Source organism: Symphodus melops, assembly GCF_947650265.1.
Source record: "Symphodus melops genome assembly, chromosome: 17".
NCBI classification, from domain to species: domain Eukaryota; kingdom Metazoa; phylum Chordata; class Actinopteri; order Labriformes; family Labridae; genus Symphodus; species Symphodus melops.
Window position 1 is genome coordinate 2,090,685 of NC_136707.1, and position 19,419 is coordinate 2,110,103.

The window sequence follows — 19,419 nt, forward strand, 5'->3', positions numbered from 1 at the left end:
CTTTTTGTAATCAAATGAATGAAAGGGGATCGCTGATATTTTGACATGGGTACTTTTTCTTTTTTTCAAAACAAAGGTAGTCCAATTATCTAGGTGACTTTAGCTGAAGGAAAAGAAACCAGCTGCAGCGGGATCATTAAGGACTTTTCTGCCTCCGTTGCACAAAAAGATAAATCTGTTAATACAACTATAAACTTGACATTTCTATACTGACATGTATTTATACATAACCATCAACCTGCCCATTCCCATACAGAGGGAAGCAAAGGTCCTTGCAGTGTAATTGGTCCTGACAGTCACCCAGCCCTTACTCTGCGGCGGCCCCCCTGTTGACGGCTATGTAGATGTCGAAGTGAGTATATGTGCAGTGGGATGTGCAAGTCGGAGTGAATGTTGATGTACAATCAGTGCAGGAGTCTCTCAACGAACTGACAGCTGTCTGTGGATCCTAGTGAGGAAGCAGCCAGAGCCCGAGTGCTTAATGAATGTGAGCTGCCATGAGCTCAGTCTCAACCAAAACAGATGAGCGCACCACACACACGCTACAAAAATAAATAAAGAAATAAATACAGCCAGCATGAACTGCGCCACAACGTCAGCCAAAATGTTAGGAAGAAAAAAAAAAAAGCCTAATTTGAAAAAGATCTTTGAGCAACTTCATAACAATTACAAACAGAGCTGCAGCGCTGAGTCATGGTAGGTTGAATGCCAATGAGCAGCGGCGTGTCATCCACTAAACAAGTCTGGCAACCGGCACTTGTGTGACTTTTTTAAAGTGATATATCAGTTCCAAAAAGGACAAACTGTCTGTGTCCACCAGTGCATCAGTTAGCATTTAAAAAAAAAAAAGAAGAGCTAAATGATTTAATATCTCAAGGGAAATAAGGCTGGAAGTCCTGCACAGTATCTGAATTGTAAAAGACGAGCAGACATACGCTGAAGCTCAGACAGGGATGTGACAAACTGAATATATGGTGTTCGCCGAAGGACTATTCAAAGGCGCTAATTGGAGTGAAAGTGTACAATGATCCTCCTGTAAAGAAACATTTGTTCTTTTTTTCCCCCCTTTATGCTAAAGCTGCACAGCAGTAAACCAAGTAAAAAAAAAAAAAGCTATTTAAAAAGGTTTCACAGCTGGAAACATTCAGAAAATACAAAACAACCTGCATTGCTGTTTTTCCTGTAATGGCTTCCTATCAGACGTTTTAGTGCTCTATAACTGTCTTTTGTTGAAGCAGGATATGGATAGGACAGCCCCTGCATGAATATTAGATATAAGCATAAAATGCATTCTTTTTTTTTTTGCTTTGTAGAGTCACCAGTCGAGGGTTACTTAAATAGATGGACTGTATATATAAACTGGTTGCATCGTATTCATTTAATCTGCTGGCTTCTGTTGGTTTTTTGCACTCCCACGATTTACTACGCTTTTTTTTTTTTTTTTTTTGCAAACACATGCAAATATGAAGTTGCATGAGGTCTTCATGCGCTGAAGCTGACAGATCGAGGTAACGCGTGGATCAGGCACAATCCTGAATCTGTAGATCAACTCAGCAGACTGCCATGTTTCAGTCCACGTCGCCTTTAATCTGAATGTTGCACCATGGGGAGGCAACGTGATGCCTCCAATGCATCGTCTTCAGCGGTAGTAACAGAGCACTATGTGAACAAACATGTCTGACTGTGTGTCTATCTGTGGAGTTCCCGCGGTGAATTCACAGACCGGGACACCAACCACTTTCTTTGACAAGTGCAGAGTTGGTTTTTTAACGTTGGAAACCAAATGATCTTACTAAGACCAAGAGGTCCGTCTCAGTATTGTCACACCGCTCCACCAACAATCTGACAAAACAAACGTACAGTCCATGTTGTTTCATCAGAAGCCCATTTTGCGGCTGCAAGCTGAAGCAATACCAAACCTTCCAACAGACCCGTATTCAGACCCATACATGTTACGATGCTGGGTGTTGGTTTGGCAACGAGATTTGGCCAGCTGACCTATCAGAGCACGGCGCCACCAAGGCAGCTCTTTTAAGGACACGCCCACCCTAGAAGCTCAGCTGAAATCAGGTCGCTGGCCAATCAGAGGAAAGAGACAGCCACTAAACGTAAACAGATTTTTTACTGACGCCAGTATCAGATAAGTAAGGAAGTGATTGAGTAGGTGTCCCAGGCTGATATCATTAATGCTGTAAATTAGATCTCCTTTAATGTGTACACAAATAGGCCCTGTGTGTCTAGAAATACCACGTTCAACAAGGTGAAAAAAAGCCTTCAGTGTTTTACAATTGAGACGACGGCAGCCAGATGCATTAGAGAGCAAGAAGCACAGAAGAAGAAAAAACACTCCCTCAATACAACACACCAGATTCATCCTATTTCCTCCAAATTCAACTCCAGCGTAGTGAAGTGAAACAGGAAACGTCTGCACTCACTTAAGGTGACAAACAAAAAGCACAGTCCATTAGAAAGAGCACGCAGAGACATACTGCAGCATTAACAGAGGTAATTGTGTTGAGCGGCACATGTATTTTTCATTTCTCCTTCCACTGCTCTATAAAAGAAAAAAGGCCACAGTCACGCAGCGGCTGCAATCATATCACAAGACAAAAATGAATCTGAAGAGCTCGCTGTGTGCGTCTGCCTTCCACGCCGCCTTAACTTCTGCTCTGCCTCCTCGCTGCCGGGAAAATTAAACCGCAGTGTGCAGTAATGGCAAAAGTGAAAACAGTCCCCATTAAATGTGATAATAAGCCGTGCGTGATAATAAAACCGTTTTCGAAAAGGGGGGGAAGTTCACAATACACGTGTTTGTTCAACAAGATGTATTAGTTCAGGTAGCAATTTGTCCCTGCAAGCTGTTTTTAATGGATCTGCCGAGACGAGAACTTCCGGAAACTTACATTAGAAGAGCCAGCGCGAGCTTAAAAGTGGGACATTAGCGAGTTTAGATGTTTCCGGGGCAATAATGCCGGGAAGGGAAAAAAAAAACGAAATGCATCATCTCACAAAACAACAGGAAGTGAGTTGTACATTCAGAGAAAGCTGGCGTCAGTGCATCTTCGCCGCGCTCATCCATTTATTCTGTTTGTACAAAAACACATTGCAGATTGGCCCTGTTTGCTAAACATGGGTGCTGTGTACAGATTACTGGCATCATCTTACGAGAGGCGTCTCTGCCAACGCTCACAGTTTCTGCAGCATCAGTCCTCAGCTGTTATGTGCGCCTGTTAGTCTGTTAAAAGTGTTCATTAAAACACAAACACAGAGTCCTTGATCAGTGAGGGCGCTTGGAAAAACACCATCAAAACCAATGAATGCAACTTCAGGGCCTGATGACAAGAGGCCAAAAAAAGCTAATTCAAAAAGCCCCCCCCCAAAAAAAAAGCCTCTCGACCTTGTGTTGTTGTCATTTAGATGACATTAGTATTGATGCAGGGAAGATGGGGCACGTCGTACAAAATTGAAATTAAAGCTGCTGTGAGGAGTTTTTGACCGGTCATGAATCAGTCTGAAAAGAACACAGATTTTTATTTATTGCTAACACAAGCACACGAGACTGATCGTTATTAGTTATAACTGAAACTTCGGCCGACGGGTCGGTGTCAGATAAACTAACAGACAATACGCTTTTAGGCCCTTTAGTCCACGGACGAGTTTCACTGCTCATTGTTGCTAGGTTACACAAGCTAACTTCTGCTTAGCCATAACCCATTAGGTGTGCTTCAGATAGCTCCATGCCTTTATACATTAAAAAGTCATGGGGAGGTTTTCGGGTCCTGGCGTTAGCAGCAGCAGTTTGTGACCGCTGATAATGTTGAACATTGACTTTGTATGGAAGAAGGTGATGCCAGCACGAAGGAAAGCTGTTTGTATCCAGAGTCAATGACTGATACTCTGATGAAGAGTAAAGAGGCAGTGCTTTGTCCACAGGAGCTTTAATGAATGATTGATGATGATTTTTTTTTTTTTTTTAATGTCAGGAGGAGAAATGTGTTTTTTGTTCTTTTTGAGCATTTTCAGAGCAAAGAATGGTGTAAAGTGCGGAGCCCTGTGAAGTCTTTATATGTGAGGTGAAACAGGCCCGAACTCCACCCTAAGCCTAATGACTGACCCTCGTGCACTTTAATGGTGTCAGCTTCTGCTGTGAGTTTGAGATGCTTGAAGTTGATGAGTAATGGGACACACAGTCGTGACGTCCCAAGTTGCCTGGAAACAAGATACGACATCAAATAATACGAAAAAAAAACCCAACAACGCCTCTTTGTATGTATTTTAACACTATCTATACTCGCACGCTTACTGGGAACGCCACACACACACACACACATGCTGTGTGTCTGTGAGCGTGAAGTGTTTGTACTTCTTCTTCAGGTCTGTTAAGTCATCGAGTGGATCTTAAAAAAAAAACTGTGTGTGATGAGACTGCAGATTAAAAGGACTTTTTTTTATGCTGACTGAAAGGGGAGCGTATTTGTTCTATTTGCAGATCGAGTACAGAGAGAAAGAAAGGAATATGGTAATATGATAACGGATGGTAAGCAACAGAGGAAGACAACACGAGGGCTGACCGCCCCCCCCCTCCATCTGGAAGCTAACACTGCAGCTTCAACTTTTCCGTCCCCTGAAATCTGTCCCTCAGCCGACACGCCGCCATTTTCCCCCCCGTAAATTGCCCGATACGCAGGCGGCGGCGGCGGCAATGACAGTCATCCCGGAATGTCATCCGAGCGAACAATTAACAGAGCAGCAAAAATGTGAGGTCAGATATAATTAACATATGTGCTGCTCAGCTATAATTGCTCAAGTCGAAAGCAACTAATTAAATCATTCAAAGTGAGCCATGCAGACAATGACTGACTGAGTTTTCTCCACATCTGCAAGAGCTGGGAGCCGGTACGTTCTGCTCCTCTCCATCACACCACCCATGGGACCACTGCCACGTATTCGCAGAACACACACACACACACATACATTAGATAAAGGAGCAGGAGACACAATGCTGGCAGGAACAGCTCAAACTGAGGGGCTCCACGTCCACCTCGAAGGAGAATTGGCGTTCAATCCCCATGAGCTGGGAGAGCTCTTTCATCTCCCGCCTTCATCTGAGGAAATCACAGAAGTTCAGTCACATGTGTAAGGTGCTCCTAAATGACTGCGTCCAGATCGGCTCATTATGATACATGCGTCGGGCCGGCCTGTCAGAGCGAAGGAGGTGGAAGGGAGCGGCATTAAGCGAGTGGCAGGAGCATTATCAGTCTATATTTCACAAGTGTCAGTGGGGACTTGTCCCCGTTTCGTCCTCTGGGTGTCATTTATTAAATGAAGGAATGAAAGGGACGTTTAAGGTAGAGACACAGGCCTGCTTGGACAAGGGATTATGCATTGTTACAGGAAGAAAAATTGCATTTATACACCGGGTACAAATCCAGGCTCGGGGGTTTTTCATTAATTTATTGTCCTGACAAGTATTCATGGTCACATACATCCAGCACGCCATAGGTGGAAGACTGAGAAGTATTTATTACTCCACAAATCACCTCCAGGCTTCATGTTGGGATTCCTGCAGATCTCAGCGTTGTGCTGCTTTGCTTCTGCACAAACAAATATGACAGGACTCGGTGTACTTGCAACACACGTTTGACATTTCTGACCTTTGAGGGAATGGAAGGAGCTGAGAGGTCCATTACGAGAGGACTCGAGGTAATTTCCCAACAAACAGTCCAAATTAAGTGACAAAATATGCCGTTTGTATGCCGTTCCCTTCAGGATATCACAAGTACATTTTATGATCTCACACAGCTCGGGTTGATTTTGCTAATAGCTGAACTCACCAAGCACTTGTGCTTTGATTTAAAGTGTTTTAAGGGAAAGGAGGGATGCAACGATTCACTCAACTCAAGTTTTCCGGGGATGACCGGTGATGGAGAAGCAGCACCAATAGAGCTGCCCTTTTCCCCCCTACATGTACAGCTTCTTCTTTTTTTTTTTTTTTTACGAAAGGGACAGGAAACACGGAATAAAAAAAAACCACGCACCACCTCTACATGACCATTAAGCTTCTCTTTCTCCCACGTTCATCCAGCTCGGCTGTACTCGTGACCGAGCGCTGAAAAAGAAACGAGCTTGAATGTAAGGAGCGAGGACTCTCCAGTCCACCAAACTTGAATATCTTTGGAGCATGAGAGCATGGGCTGGAGCACCCAGGGGAGAGCCACACAGGCGAGGAGAGCGTTCCGCCTGCACACAGGGAGGGAGGGAGGGCCACTGAGCCCTTCCTGAGGATTTGTTTCTGTCAAATGAAGAAAGGCGCTGGCAACTTTTGACATTATGTTCTCAGCGGACCACGGATGAGGTCAGAAGCAGTATATCATCTTTTTTTTTTTCTTTTTTCCTCCTTTTCTTTGGTGAGACTCGGCTACAGAGTGCCTGAGTCTTCTTTTCATAATAAACCAATATGCTTTCAACCTGTCTGACCCCGGGACTGAGGCCTTCCTGAGCAAATTCAAAAACACTTTGCGTGTACTCTGTTCTTGACATTTAAAAACCACATGAAAATGAAAATGGATCCCAATTAGAGCCGCGGGAAGCACAAGACCCTCTTGGTTCTCGTAGTTACTAGACCGGTTTAAACACCCCCCCCCCCCCTCCCCACACACACACATACACACACACACACACACACCCGTGAAATGCCTTGAAAATTGACCTTCTCGTTGTGAGAGTGGCGATAAAAGCAGCCTTGAGTGGCCTCAGATCAGCTATTTTGATCGTCGTCTGTGAGGATGAAAATGTGAGAGTAAATAAAAAATAAAAAAAAGAGGAAGCATAATCACAGAGCGCATTACGGCAGAGGGAAGCGCCTGGCACTTAAACGTCGCACATAGTCTCTGTGAAAGAAACATGACATTAACCACGGGGTATTAATGTAAATCACAGGAGTGGAAGACGCTAATAGCCACTTTGAGACAGGTGATTATTATTGAGACGATTGACACTGTGTACGGAGTAAGGTCTAAAAATATATGAAATAATGTGAGTGCACCCTACAGAGCTGTGACATAAACACAGCAGAGTGCTGGAACAAGCCAAGGTGAAGGGATGGAGGAGGCAAAAAGAGAAAAGTATGCTATATTTAAACTTGAGGGTGCCGAGGCAGGGATGTCGGTTGGATCACCTGTTGAAGAGCATTCATTTCAACAGGGGGGAACAAAGGTCAGCGTTGGTGCTGGAGCTTTGATTGGCAGGCGGGGGAGCGCGGTGCCCGCAGTAGCGGCCCAGCGGAGCAGCCAACGGTGGCGTGTGGCTTGGCTGGGCCACATTTCTGACTCGATGCTGACTAACTGAGTGTGTCTGCTGACAGTGTGTCTGACTGATAGGATCACCCCGGGAGGCTCTTCCAGGGCCTTTACAAAGTGTCTCTGATAGGCCGGGCCCCGTAGCACTCGCCGCCAGGGCCATGTGCCGACAAATTTAATTCAAGCCCTGCTAATGCACGGCGTAATCATGGAGTGAGGTGGTGATACATTTTTCAGCGGGGTTACCGTGGGCGCAGCGGCAGCGGTGTAGAATCTGAGATGGCAAAACAGAGGAGAGAGAGAGAGAAATAGCCGAGTGTGACCTCAGCTGTGCTCTTACAAAATCATGCACTCAGAAGCCAAGGACTCGTATGAAAGAACAACAATAACACGCCATTATGAGATGTAACATTTTTTTTTTTCCTTTTTTTTTTTTCCTTTTGCGTTTCCAGGGGGAAATTTGAAAGAAAAGCAATTTCACATTAAACTATCTGACACAATGCCGGTCGGTGGAGTGGAGAAGCAAGAGGAGGAGGAGGAGGATGAGGAGGGGAGGCAGATAGCGAGGAGCGCCTGTGTGTGAATGGTTGGAGGGGTGGCGGTGGCAGTGGCGGTGCTGCTAGTGGTGGTGGTGGTGTTGGGGGGGGGGGGGGGGGTGTTCAGGAGCTTCCCTAACAGCCATTGGCCGACTGGAGTGAGACACACACACACACACACACACACACACACACACACACACATTCCCCCTCTGCAGAGTTAAAAGGGATGGAGTGGATGAAATTTCAAAGCCTCCCCTGCAGACACACCACTCTGCTTTGCACACATCAGCACTGAGATGTTCAAATATTCAACCCTGTCGTTCCAGCCTGGTTTCATCTCCTGTGCGCTAATATCGGACACGGCTCTGCTGTGATTAATGAGCAAACTAACCACCGACCAACTCCACCAACAGAAAATAATGCATGCACAAGAGCGCCCTTTCCCAAACGTGGCTTTTTCTTCTCCTTTAAATCGGGATGATAAAAAACTGGCCCCCCTTCATTAAAAACTGCGTCAGGGGGTCATACACATTTCCCATGATTGCTTGCTGCAGGCAGTGGAAGAAAGGGGAAAGTCAACGTGGGATAGACATTCACCTATTAAAGTCGGCGGACGCGTCGACATGGTTATGGTACACATTTGAGCAGCGTAAACAAAAGGAGACAAACTCTGCTGCTCCTCGTGGAGACAACAGGGAGCCCTCGGAGCTGCAGCACGTTCATGCTCATCCCTCCTCCGCTTCTCTTTTTAGTTCCTTGACTTGACAGCCTTGATTTGACCACTTGCCTCCTTTTTCTTTACGAGCGTCTCTCACACCGAACAGCTGCGCGGCCGACGCCTGTGCTATAAAACGAAAGCGCCGTAATTATTTTTTGACATACTAAATCTAGTGATGATCCTGAGCTCTCTTTTTAGGAGTTTTTTTTTCTCCTTGTTTCTTTCTTTTTTTTTCACGTTGGCAACATCTTTGTTGCTAAGCAGTCGTTGCTGTGGTGATTTTGCGCTGCACTTCCCAGAGATCACAAGTCGGTCAAAAGAGTGTGGCCGGAGCGGTGACGTCTTCCTCGGGTGAATTTGGTGAAAGGGAACTTTGACTTCTCTCACTTTCTCTTTCTTGTGACTTGAATGCTTCACACGCCTGTTTATTTTTTTTTTAACTTTATTTTCCTCCACGCACTGGAAGCACGAAGTGCATCACAAGATTAAAGAAAAATCTTCCTTCAGCTTTATAAAAAGAAAAAAATAAGGTCAGAGAGAAAGCAGTGTTGGGATGATTTATAGCGATGATAAAACTTCACTGATGGAGCACCTTTCATGCAGGTGGAGTCTCTCCAAGTGATTTAGGAGGGGGGGAAAAAAGAAGAGGAATTGAATCAGGCACATTTAAAAAGGGGGTAAATAGTGCCTGAGAAAATGAAGCAAAGAAAGGGATTAAAAAAAAACTAAACGTGGGAACATCAGGCGCTAAGGATGACAAATACTGCAAAAAGAAATGAAAGCAAAGAAATCCATCAGAAAAACATGGAAAGGAACATAGGAAGCCGTTTGTGAGGAAACGCGTTCAAGCCTCAGGATGGAAACTCCAACCTCCCAATGCAAAGTTTGAAGAGAGGAGAGATGTTTAGGGAAATGAGCGTTCCTTCTTCCTGTACGTGAAACACCGAGGAGACATCATGCATGCAGATTTCATGCAATGATTGAGTGTCCTTTTTATTTCACAGGTGTATTTCTGGGCTTTATTTACGGACAGGACAGTTGATAGAGTCCCAAATTTAGATTCAACTTTATTGTCATTGTGCACCTGCTGTAGCGACTGACCGTGCTGGTTACCGAGGGTATTTGAACCCGAGGGCCACAGCCTCAGTACATGGGGCGGCAGCACTTACCACAAGGCCACCGACGCTCCCGAGCTCCAGGCTTCTGGGACTTAAACAGAAGCATTAGACTTCCAGAAATATCAGACAACCGAGAATTAGGGATGTATCGGCTGGGCTTAACTGTTTCAAATTAATTCTGAGAGACACGGAAAGCGCCTGTGCTGTGATAGCATCTCTTCCTTGTTCCAGTTAGGAGGAACGCTGCAGAGCTGCACCAGTCGTTCTGAAGGAACGCTTTGGTTCAGATGACCAGTATAAACATCCTGATATCAGTACGATTGACTGAAGCGTGAACCGTTTTTTTTCTTAGCTCCTCACATGGACCTTTGGAATATTTGCTGAAATTAAATTTGAGATTAAACCCGAGCTTGTTCGTGACTTCTGATTCGTCCTTACTGGTCAACCTGTGTTCCGTGACGTTCACGTGATATTACTGCACGTGAGACGGATGGCAGGAAATAGCTCCAGTTTGCTGACACATCTGGAAGCCTTCTTTTCATCCCTTTCCTGAGCGGAGATCTCTAACAATAGAGGGAGTCAGGTTCACCTATCGACTGGTCTACCACCACCACCTCCCACCCCCCAAATCCTCTACTAGTATATGTACTAGACGCACCTCCAGAATCACTGTCAGTCTCCGTGAGTAATTACAGCGATTAATGCAAGGCCGGCGCTCGCCTCTGGCTCTGGACACTCTATCAAGACGCGTAGCGGTAATGGATGAAAGTAGATTCTTAATTGAGAATCCATAGTGTCTTCACAAAAAAAGGGAGGGTACACCTTTTTAAACAGGGCTGTCTTTACCCACAATCCTCTTGGGGGAGTGTGCGGGAGGAGGGGATCGTTTACCAGGCTCGAAACAAGAGAAAAAGCTTCTTCAGGTTCTTTTTTTGCCCTTGTCGCTGCGCTGACCTCTAAAAATGGACAACAAAGATCATATCACGACACCAATCCGGTGCGCCAACAGCCTTTGCACAAATTGATTTAGCCACCCAGAACTCACTCCCATCTCAATGAGGTGGCAGGGTGCTCACAGCATATATCACTGTCACACAAGCACCCTCTAGTGAAATGTGATTTTTATCTTTATGAGCTTCACCCCCCCCCCCCCCCTTCCCCAAACCGCCGCCGCCGCCCTCTGTCGGTACAGCATGTAGCAGGGTTGTGATAAGTGATGAGAAATAAGAGGTTGGCACATTACGCTAATACAGGTGCTCTGTGCGCATATGGGCGCTATCACGGGGGGGGTGTGAGGGGTGTGTGTGTGGGGGGGTGACATTGTTGTGGTCCTGTGTATTGGGAAAGCGGCTGGCGTGGCAGCAGGGGGGCCCGTGCTATACGGCTCATAGATCACTAGCGTGTGGGTGAGAGTTGTCACCAGCCTGCGAAGCACAACATAGTTTATGGCAACACAACCGCGAGACGTAAGCATGAATCGTGGCCCAGGCAACAATGAGGAAAAGTGCACTAAAAATAGATGATAAGCTGTTTTTTTTTCTTTTTTTGTACGCGCTCGCCCCAGAAACAATGGCTCCTTTTTGATTTCTCGTGTGTTCCAAACTGCCGTACAAAAGGATAAGGAAGCTGTGTCTAACGAGTGAATGGGCCTGTAGTAAAAGATCAGGATAAATAGAGCTCTGGTTACCTGAAAGGTTCCCTCGCTTAAAGGCTGCAAAGACACGATAAATGTCGCACTTTCAAGTCTGGGCTTTCTCCCTTTTCCAACTGACAACCTCTGTTACACTGTTAATTACAGCCAACTGCAACACAGCGCTGTGTCAATTATCATCTGCTTTAGCTCTCTCTCTCCCAGTGGATATTTTTACTGCTGCGGTTTCAGTGGTAAAGTTTCTACCTTCTTTTATTGCTATTCTGCCCAGGTCTCCAGGCTGAATTACATTCGGCAGACAGAGCTGTAAAAACAGAAGGGATTTAAGGATTCAGATTGGTGGAGGGTAACCTAATCTTCCGTAATTGGGGGAATGGTTCTCATTTATATCAGCCTACTTTAGAAAGCAAGCTCATCGGCAGGCTGCGATCATCCCAGGCATTTTACGCCGCCGATTCATTTTCATAAAGGCCGGGGAAAAAAGGGAGGCCGGCGCGCCACAGCTACGTACACACATATTAAAGCTAATCATCATTAATCAACGCGCGACTCTTACGTCGCAGGTCGCCCGGCGATCGACGTACACGACATGAGCGTCACACAGAGATCCCTCATGTGCCGGTTGTGCCTGCTTGCCCGAGTGCTGCGAAATAACACATTTCTGGGCTTTCTCAAAATGGAACTAAAATGGTAATCCTCCGCCAGGCGAAAAACGTTCTCGCCTCGCCAGATGCTTAGTTCTGAAATTTGCCTAATTGCCACGCTCAGATCAATCCCTTTAACTCTGCCAGATGAATCTGCCAAAGTGTGTTCCGAGCGTTTTTGTTGGCCCAATATGCTTTTTACTCCTGCAAAAAAAAAAAAAAAGATTCCTGTTATTCGTGACTCTCCGGCGAAAGCCCGAGAGATTTATTTTTTATTTTTTTGGTCATGGTGACTTATCCCCACGGCCGAATGCATGTTGAACCCCTGCTGACCTGCATGCCCATTAGCAGTGGCGCTGCAGTGGGGGCACCAGGCCTATCCATCTCTGCCCACACACACACACACACACACACATATACACACACAGAGAGTACACCCACTCTTCATATGGCTCAGACACACGCCGTGGGCGGACTAAATGTGGCCCTTTGATCAAAGGGCAGAGTGTGGGAACGGACAGTGACTTACTGACCTTCACTTACACACACACACACACACACACACACACACACACACTATACATCACTAAACACCCTGTACTCATTACGTTAAAAGAGTCAAAGTTTGGAGTTGCGGCGTCTCCTCCTGCAATTAAAAACAAACTCTCCCAGCTATTGCAAACACACACACATATGTGGGCACAAATGTTGATTGAAAAATGCTAATTTGTGCAGCTGCTACTGAAGTCATTAAAACTAAAGGCATATTATGAATGGCACACGCATATGCTTGGCACATCTTGGCGTAGGTACGAACCAAGACAAACATCCCTCCACGACTCATCTCCCATCTGCACAGGATGCAAGCGGCAGCATCATGAGAGATGACTGTTTTCTCAGAGAAGAAGTCCTCGTTCCAGGATGAAAAATAGAGCAATGTCAGCTCGAAGCAGGACGGGGGAGACGGAGGAGAGGTGCCTCAGTGTGAGTAAAATATAGAAAGTGATGGATGAATCAGAAGTTTAGTCAACAGAGAAAACCTTGGTTCCAGCTGCCCGGCTGTCTGATGAGCCGCTCCATGCTTGTCAACAACATCGCCTATCATTCTCGCACAACTATCTACTCACCAAAAAAAAATAAAAAAAAATACCAAGACCCGCCCCCTTCATCCCTTCGACAATTCCTCCATCCTCGGAGAGAAACACCTCCGAAAGCAGAACGGGATGCTCTCACAGTGGCGGCGGCAGCAGCAGCAGCAGCGGTATTCTCTCTCCCCCCCTCTTCTCTCTCTCTGCCTTCTCTGTCCTTCCTTTTTGTCTCCACTTCTACTCCTTACATAGCCGCGCTGCTGCCTCTGCCGCGTTTGCTGCCGCCGATGCAAACATGAAAGAGGCAAAGAATAGGAGGAGAAAAAAAAAAAATGAAAAAGGAGGTAGAGGAAGAGAGACAAACCGAAACGCTAAGGGGAAGGCTGGAGAAGCCAAATTAGCATGAGAATACTCACAGTTGTTGTTGTTGAAGGAGCGCGGGGATGGGGAGCGCGGCAACCGGTCCCTCCGTCAGATACAACCTGCGCACACGAGATTGAAGAGGGAGGGAAAAAAAAAAAAAGAAAACTAGGCTGTGAGAGCGGCAAAGAGGGGAGGAGGAGGAGGAGAGAAGAGCAGGACACAGAGGAGGAGGAGAAGAAGAAGAAGAAGAAGAAGAAGTAGAGGGAGGAGGAGGGAGCAGAGCATCCAATGCACAGAGCCCAAATAAAGAAATAAAGGATTCCTCGAGGAATGTGTGTGTGTGTGTTTGGGCAGTGATGGTGTGTGTTGTCATGAGTGAGGAGGGGGCTGAGGAGGTAGGTTGTCTTTGGGAAATATAAAAACACACACACACACACACACACACACACACACACTCACACGCGGGGTTGCACTTGGGTGCACAATCACATCTGACAGGTCTGATCTGCGGTCCACCTACCTCCTTATCGCTACCTCACTCTTCCAAGGCACTGTTCTCCCCCTCTCTCTCTCTCTCTCACCCTATCTCTCGCTCGCTCACTCCCTTCCTCTCTCTGTTGCTCACACTGATGCCGGAGATTCAGCCGCTACAGGGGAGCTATATCGCCCTCATCGCTGCGTGTTACAGAAAGAGGGGAGGGCACCGGTGGATCTCCCTGCCGCCCACGCCACCCTGCCCGACATCCAGCAACAAACCAAACCCCCCCCCCCCCTTCGCCTCGACACAATCGCCAACTGCGCACGCTTTTCCACCTCAAAATGTACAGAGCAAGAGAACGCTTCAATTGAATGAAAGCAATCCCCGCGGCATTGAGGCAATTATAGAGGCTGCTGGCGCTGTTTTCTGCCTCGTCTTCCTCGTCCGCCCCCCCCCCCCCCCCGCGTCCTCTCTCGGGCAGGTGGAGGGGTCGACTTTCCCTCCCTTTCACTTTCTCTGCAGCTTCAGGCATATGCCACTATTAATGGGGCTTCTGTCAGTTCAGCTGTTTTTGGTCAGATCACTTCATGTGTGTCTGCTTTCAGAGATGTTCTGCCGCCTTTTTTTTTTTTTTTTTTTTTAACCTGCTGGTGTGGCTGCACGACGTATCCTCGCACAGGAATGTGTCACGTGAGAAAATGATGCACTAACTTTTTTTTTTTGGTGTGTGTGTGTGTGTGTGTGACCCCTAAAAATGTTCAAGGCTTCCTCAGCCCCGCAGGTAATGACTCTAAACTGACACGCGAGTTAGCGTCTGTTTAGTTTCCATTTCCTGGTTCTTGAGTTTGGAAGGTTTGTGTGGTTCGGGTGAGGAAAGAAACAACCTGGTGTATGAACTCAATCAAGGCGTTGTTTCAAACGTAGTAGCCTAGCCTGTTTGATGCTAAAGCTAAAAACCTCTAAAGACAACTCCGGATTGGTTTCTAACTTACTGAAACATGAATTATCATGTTGTCGACCTTTGATCAGGACAAATGTCCCCAGGAACAACATGATGTGTGACAGCCGCTGTCCTCTTCATCTTGTAGAAAACATGTACAGGAGGGAGGACTTGTCGTCCAGTTATAATACTGGGGGGGGGGGGGGGGGGTTAGAATGTATTACCTCACAAATCCTCATCATAGCTCCACCTTTTTACAATCTGTCCTGTTCTAATCAGCCACAATAATTAAAAACACCAGTGTGGATGTGCAGTGGCTTTAGAGTTCAAACAAAAGTAAACGGGCCACATTTAAAGTCAAAGAAAACTACCGACAGCCTCTTAAAACAAAGCCTGAGTAGTTGATTTAAACACTCATCATATTTTAAAGGGGGAACCCATATAGCCACGCCATTGTCTAGGTCACACAATCCCCTGCCCCCCCTTCATGTAACCATGCCCAGTCTGGAGGGGGCCGCGCCCCACGGTTTGAGAAACCCTTGTGTCGTCCAGTCCCAGGTACATAAACTGAAAGTAAACACCTTTGTTAGCCTCAAAACTCTGACTCCGAACTCCACCTTGCACAACCTGACAGCCACATTCAACTCCAGCAGCGACTGAGAGGTAGCGTATATTAATCCTCCCAGCCTTATCTGGCCTTGCAAGGCTAGTGCGGCATGGCACGGCACGGCACCGAACAACACAAACGACTCAGAAGGAACTTGAATAACTGTCTTTTAGGTCGGGCTTTTTGATGCATGCTGCCCCTGTACTTCCCTCTTTGGAAACCTAGCGGTAACATATATCACCGAAAAAGACGAGCTGTAAGTCAAACACCTCTAATCAGGTAGCCCCCCCCTCCTTCCCCTCCACCCCCGCGCATTGCATCCCTCCAGCCGCTACTGCACTTTATCTCCCCTCAATTAACATCTTCTGAGCGAGCCTCTATTATCTTAACCGCACAGAGCGGAGAGGTCCTCCGAGGAGACGCCGTGGAGGACGGCTGAGCTGTGGACGGAGGGCTCCCAGCTCCTGCTGCCAGTGCTGCAATTCGCAGGCCTAATTAAAGCCCGAGTCAGACATGACAAACTGCGAGCGGAAGGTGCTACAGAAACAAACAGCGTGAGGAGCAGGAGCGCTGGCTTGCGCGGCTGCTCGTAGCCCCGGAAGGATCCTTCTTTGTGAGGATTATCTGCCAGAAAACAGGCACGTTCACGTCAACGTCAACGACATCATCTAAATCTCCTCTGCTCGGTTTTGATCGCGTTTATTTTCTGCCTCGTGTATGGGCGCCACCACAGTGTCATTGCACCCTTTATAAATCATTCTTTATGTGAGCGAGAGGAAGAGAGAGAGAGAGAGAGAGAGAGAGAGAGACAATGCTGCTTCCCTCACGCCCAAGGATTCCTATAAAATATTTAAGTGATAGTTTGTTGACGTCACGCTCATATATGGCTAATTTCGGTTTTGTATAATGCCCTCTATGCCCTGTTTCATTTGTTTGCTTTGCCCTCTCAATTTCACCCTATGAAGCCATCAAACCACCCATTAAGCCATCACGCTGCCCTCTTTGTCCTTGCTCCCCCAGTCTGACAACAACAGCGAGAGCCGGTGTCCACCCCTGCACTCTTGCACTGAGGTATCCTGTCTGTTTGGCCGGCGCTGCCGCCCACTTTGGCTCAAGCTAGACCATTAAGACTATTCTATTACTGTTGGGTTAACCTGTCACGCTCGGCTGTGGCTCTCTTTATTGTGTGGCCGCTCTGAAAGGGCAGGGGATAAAACTCCATCAGCAGGACAAACGACCACGCATGCCGACATTCATCAGACACCCGCGGGGGGTTCTCCCCTGTGGACGCTGGTCACTGCCACCTCTCCGACGCCGCAAGGGTGTAGCCTTTGCACCCGCTGAAAAATGGGGGATCCCGGGGGCCAACGCACACAGCCGAGGATGGACAGAGTGGCATCTTTGGTCACATAGCATTTCCGTCCTTAATCACGACTCTGGGAATAGCAGTTCCATCAGGACTGAAGGCACTAATGTATTGACTAAGATCAGGTAGTGCGCCAGGCGGTGTGTGGAAGTGATTAAGAAAGCAGGCTAGTGATCAGCGGATGACAGGGGTCAATCCCCTGTTGGGCAATTGGGTAGTGGCCTTGGGCGAGGTACTTAGCCCACAACACACCAGCGAGACACTCGACTGTGAGAGTGGATAAAATGTCAAATCCAACTTCACCCTTTGCAAAAGGTTCAAAGCAAGGAGATGACAGCAAACGCTTTGGTTATTAAAAAATTCATATCGTAATGAAACAGCCGTGTTCCATCTTCACACATCCCCCTCCAGCAAATATGCCGCTCCTTTTTTTTTTTTTTTTTTCATGGGATCCATCAAGGGAGGGCCACAATTAAGTGACTAATTTGATTAGGAGATAATGTGAGTCCCACTTAATGGAAAGGACAGACTTCACAACACAGGCAGATTAGTTTGGTGGATGCCTGCTTATTAATTAAGACAGCCCTCCATGCCCATATTAAGTCAAATGCACAGATGCAGTGTTAATGGGTCAGGGTATGCACAAAGTAAGACAAATGGAAATGTGCAAAAAAAACCCAGACGCTGGTAAAGCTGATATTGACCACAGACTCCTCGTCTGAATACATTTGAAATGCTTGGCTATAGGCCGACATGATTTACCAATTCATTATGTAAGAAGGAGCTGGGCTGGCTGTTAAAAAAAAAAAATGTCAAAGTACTTCTCATCTCGACTTTCAGTGCGCTGCATCTGTGCTTCCACTGTGTGTCATTGCACACCATAGCAACAGCAAGTCATTATATTCTCGTGCTGTCATTCACTTGTTTTCTCTCTGATACTGCATCCACAGCTCTTCAGAGAAACTGCAGCTTTTTTCCGTTTGACGATTTTCATCTGAATGCTGAACCAGTGCGGCAGCTAAGTTCTCCATCCCTCAGAAGTTTGGGTATAAACACATGGTGAATAATTTATTAATAAACTAGTTTAATGTTTGAGCAAAAAGCAAATCAATGGGGCCAATTTTCTCCTCTGTAAGCTATCATTAAGGCTGAATTCTTGCCTTGACCGAGTAGCCTAGGGATTTTTATTCTGGGGATTTTTGCCTTTATTCGATAGGACAGAGGATGGAGTAGGAAATTGAGAGAGAGTCGCAGGTTGGACTTGAACCCTTGCTGCACCACTGGAGGACTATGGCCCTGTATACAGTACATTGGCACAACATTACCTTACAGAAACCTTTTTTTATGCATTTATATTTAATGTAATTTTTCAACGTGGGATTTTTTTATTCTGTTGTCCTGCTTTGCTGCTGTAACACTGTAAATGTCTCCGTTTGTGAGATGAATAAAGGATTATCTTATCTGATCTTATCTTACCACTAGGCCATCTGCGCTCCAATGCTGGTGTTTTTTTTTTTAACATATATTTCTTATGGCCTTGATCAACAACAGATACAAACATTATCTTCAAGAAAACAAACTGATTGTTATTCTAAATGTCTTAAAGCATTAAAAGGATTCCTGCTCCTCCACCTTCAGAGATGAACCTCTGTGTTCAGAATCAGACGTGTTTTATGAAACAAGACGTAGACATATCATTGCACTTTCAGAAGCCACCAGACTGCATTGAAAAAAAAAACATTTGACTCTGGGAAACATGGGAGTTGCTTGTCTATCTGTGCCTGGATGAGTGAGTTAGATTGCATGGTTGTATGACCTTAAAAAATCTTGGATCAGACGCTGTGCAATAGCATGCACACACAATCTGTCCAAGGAAGCAATACTCCTGCAACTCCCCTTTTCTGTGGAGATATATGACGGATCTTTTGTCAGTGGAGCCTGGTTACTTAAAAAAAAAAAAAAAAAGTTTGAATCTGAATAGATTGGTTCTGTAATTGTTCTGTTAATGATCTCAATGTTTCAGTGCACGAAAAAAAGCCATTTTCAGGGGACACGCTTTGTTCAGAAAAAAAAAACATGTTGAATGGACCGTAGGCCATTCTGAAGCTTCAGGTTTAGGCATGCTTGAATTTCCCTCGGGATCAATAAAGTATCTATCTATCTATCTATCTATCTATCTATCTATCTATCCATCCATCCTTTTGGAGCTAATTAAAAAAGTTTGGACGCCAGACAACATACTTCCTGAGGGCCACGACTCATGCACCGTACTTATTTTCTTCTGCCATCTCATGTGACCCATCTTTTCTGATGTCCAAGAGATGTTGTTTGTGGCTTATGTGCTGCACACCCCAATGGTTGCCCACTGTACATTGACAATCAGCCAGACGGATCTCAGGTGCAACGATTTCTGAGTCCCCCCCTAGGAAAAGGTTAAAAACACAACCCAAAGCATGAGAGATTACTGTATTTGCGAGCAGTCCTTGAGAGTGTGCTCCGCGTCCGTCCGTCCGGCCGGCCGGCGTGCTCAGCGGCCGCGGTGCTCTGTCATTCCGTGCACATCGCCCACTCCCAAGCGCTCTATTTACGGTGGCCGAATCCCCGCTGCG

At 46.3% G+C, this 19,419-nt stretch overlaps 1 long non-coding RNA gene across 3 annotated transcripts in view; it reads right to left on the minus strand.

The window, feature by feature from the left end:
- Positions 1-19,419, minus strand: part of LOC306838849 — a 332,925-nt gene that overhangs the window by 113,923 nt on the left and 199,583 nt on the right. For all 3 annotated transcript variants that reach the window (XR_013781130.1, XR_013781131.1, XR_013781132.1), the window contains one exon: positions 13,473-13,538. This is a non-coding gene — a long non-coding RNA (uncharacterized lncRNA). The remainder of the gene's footprint in view (positions 1-13,472; positions 13,539-19,419) is intronic.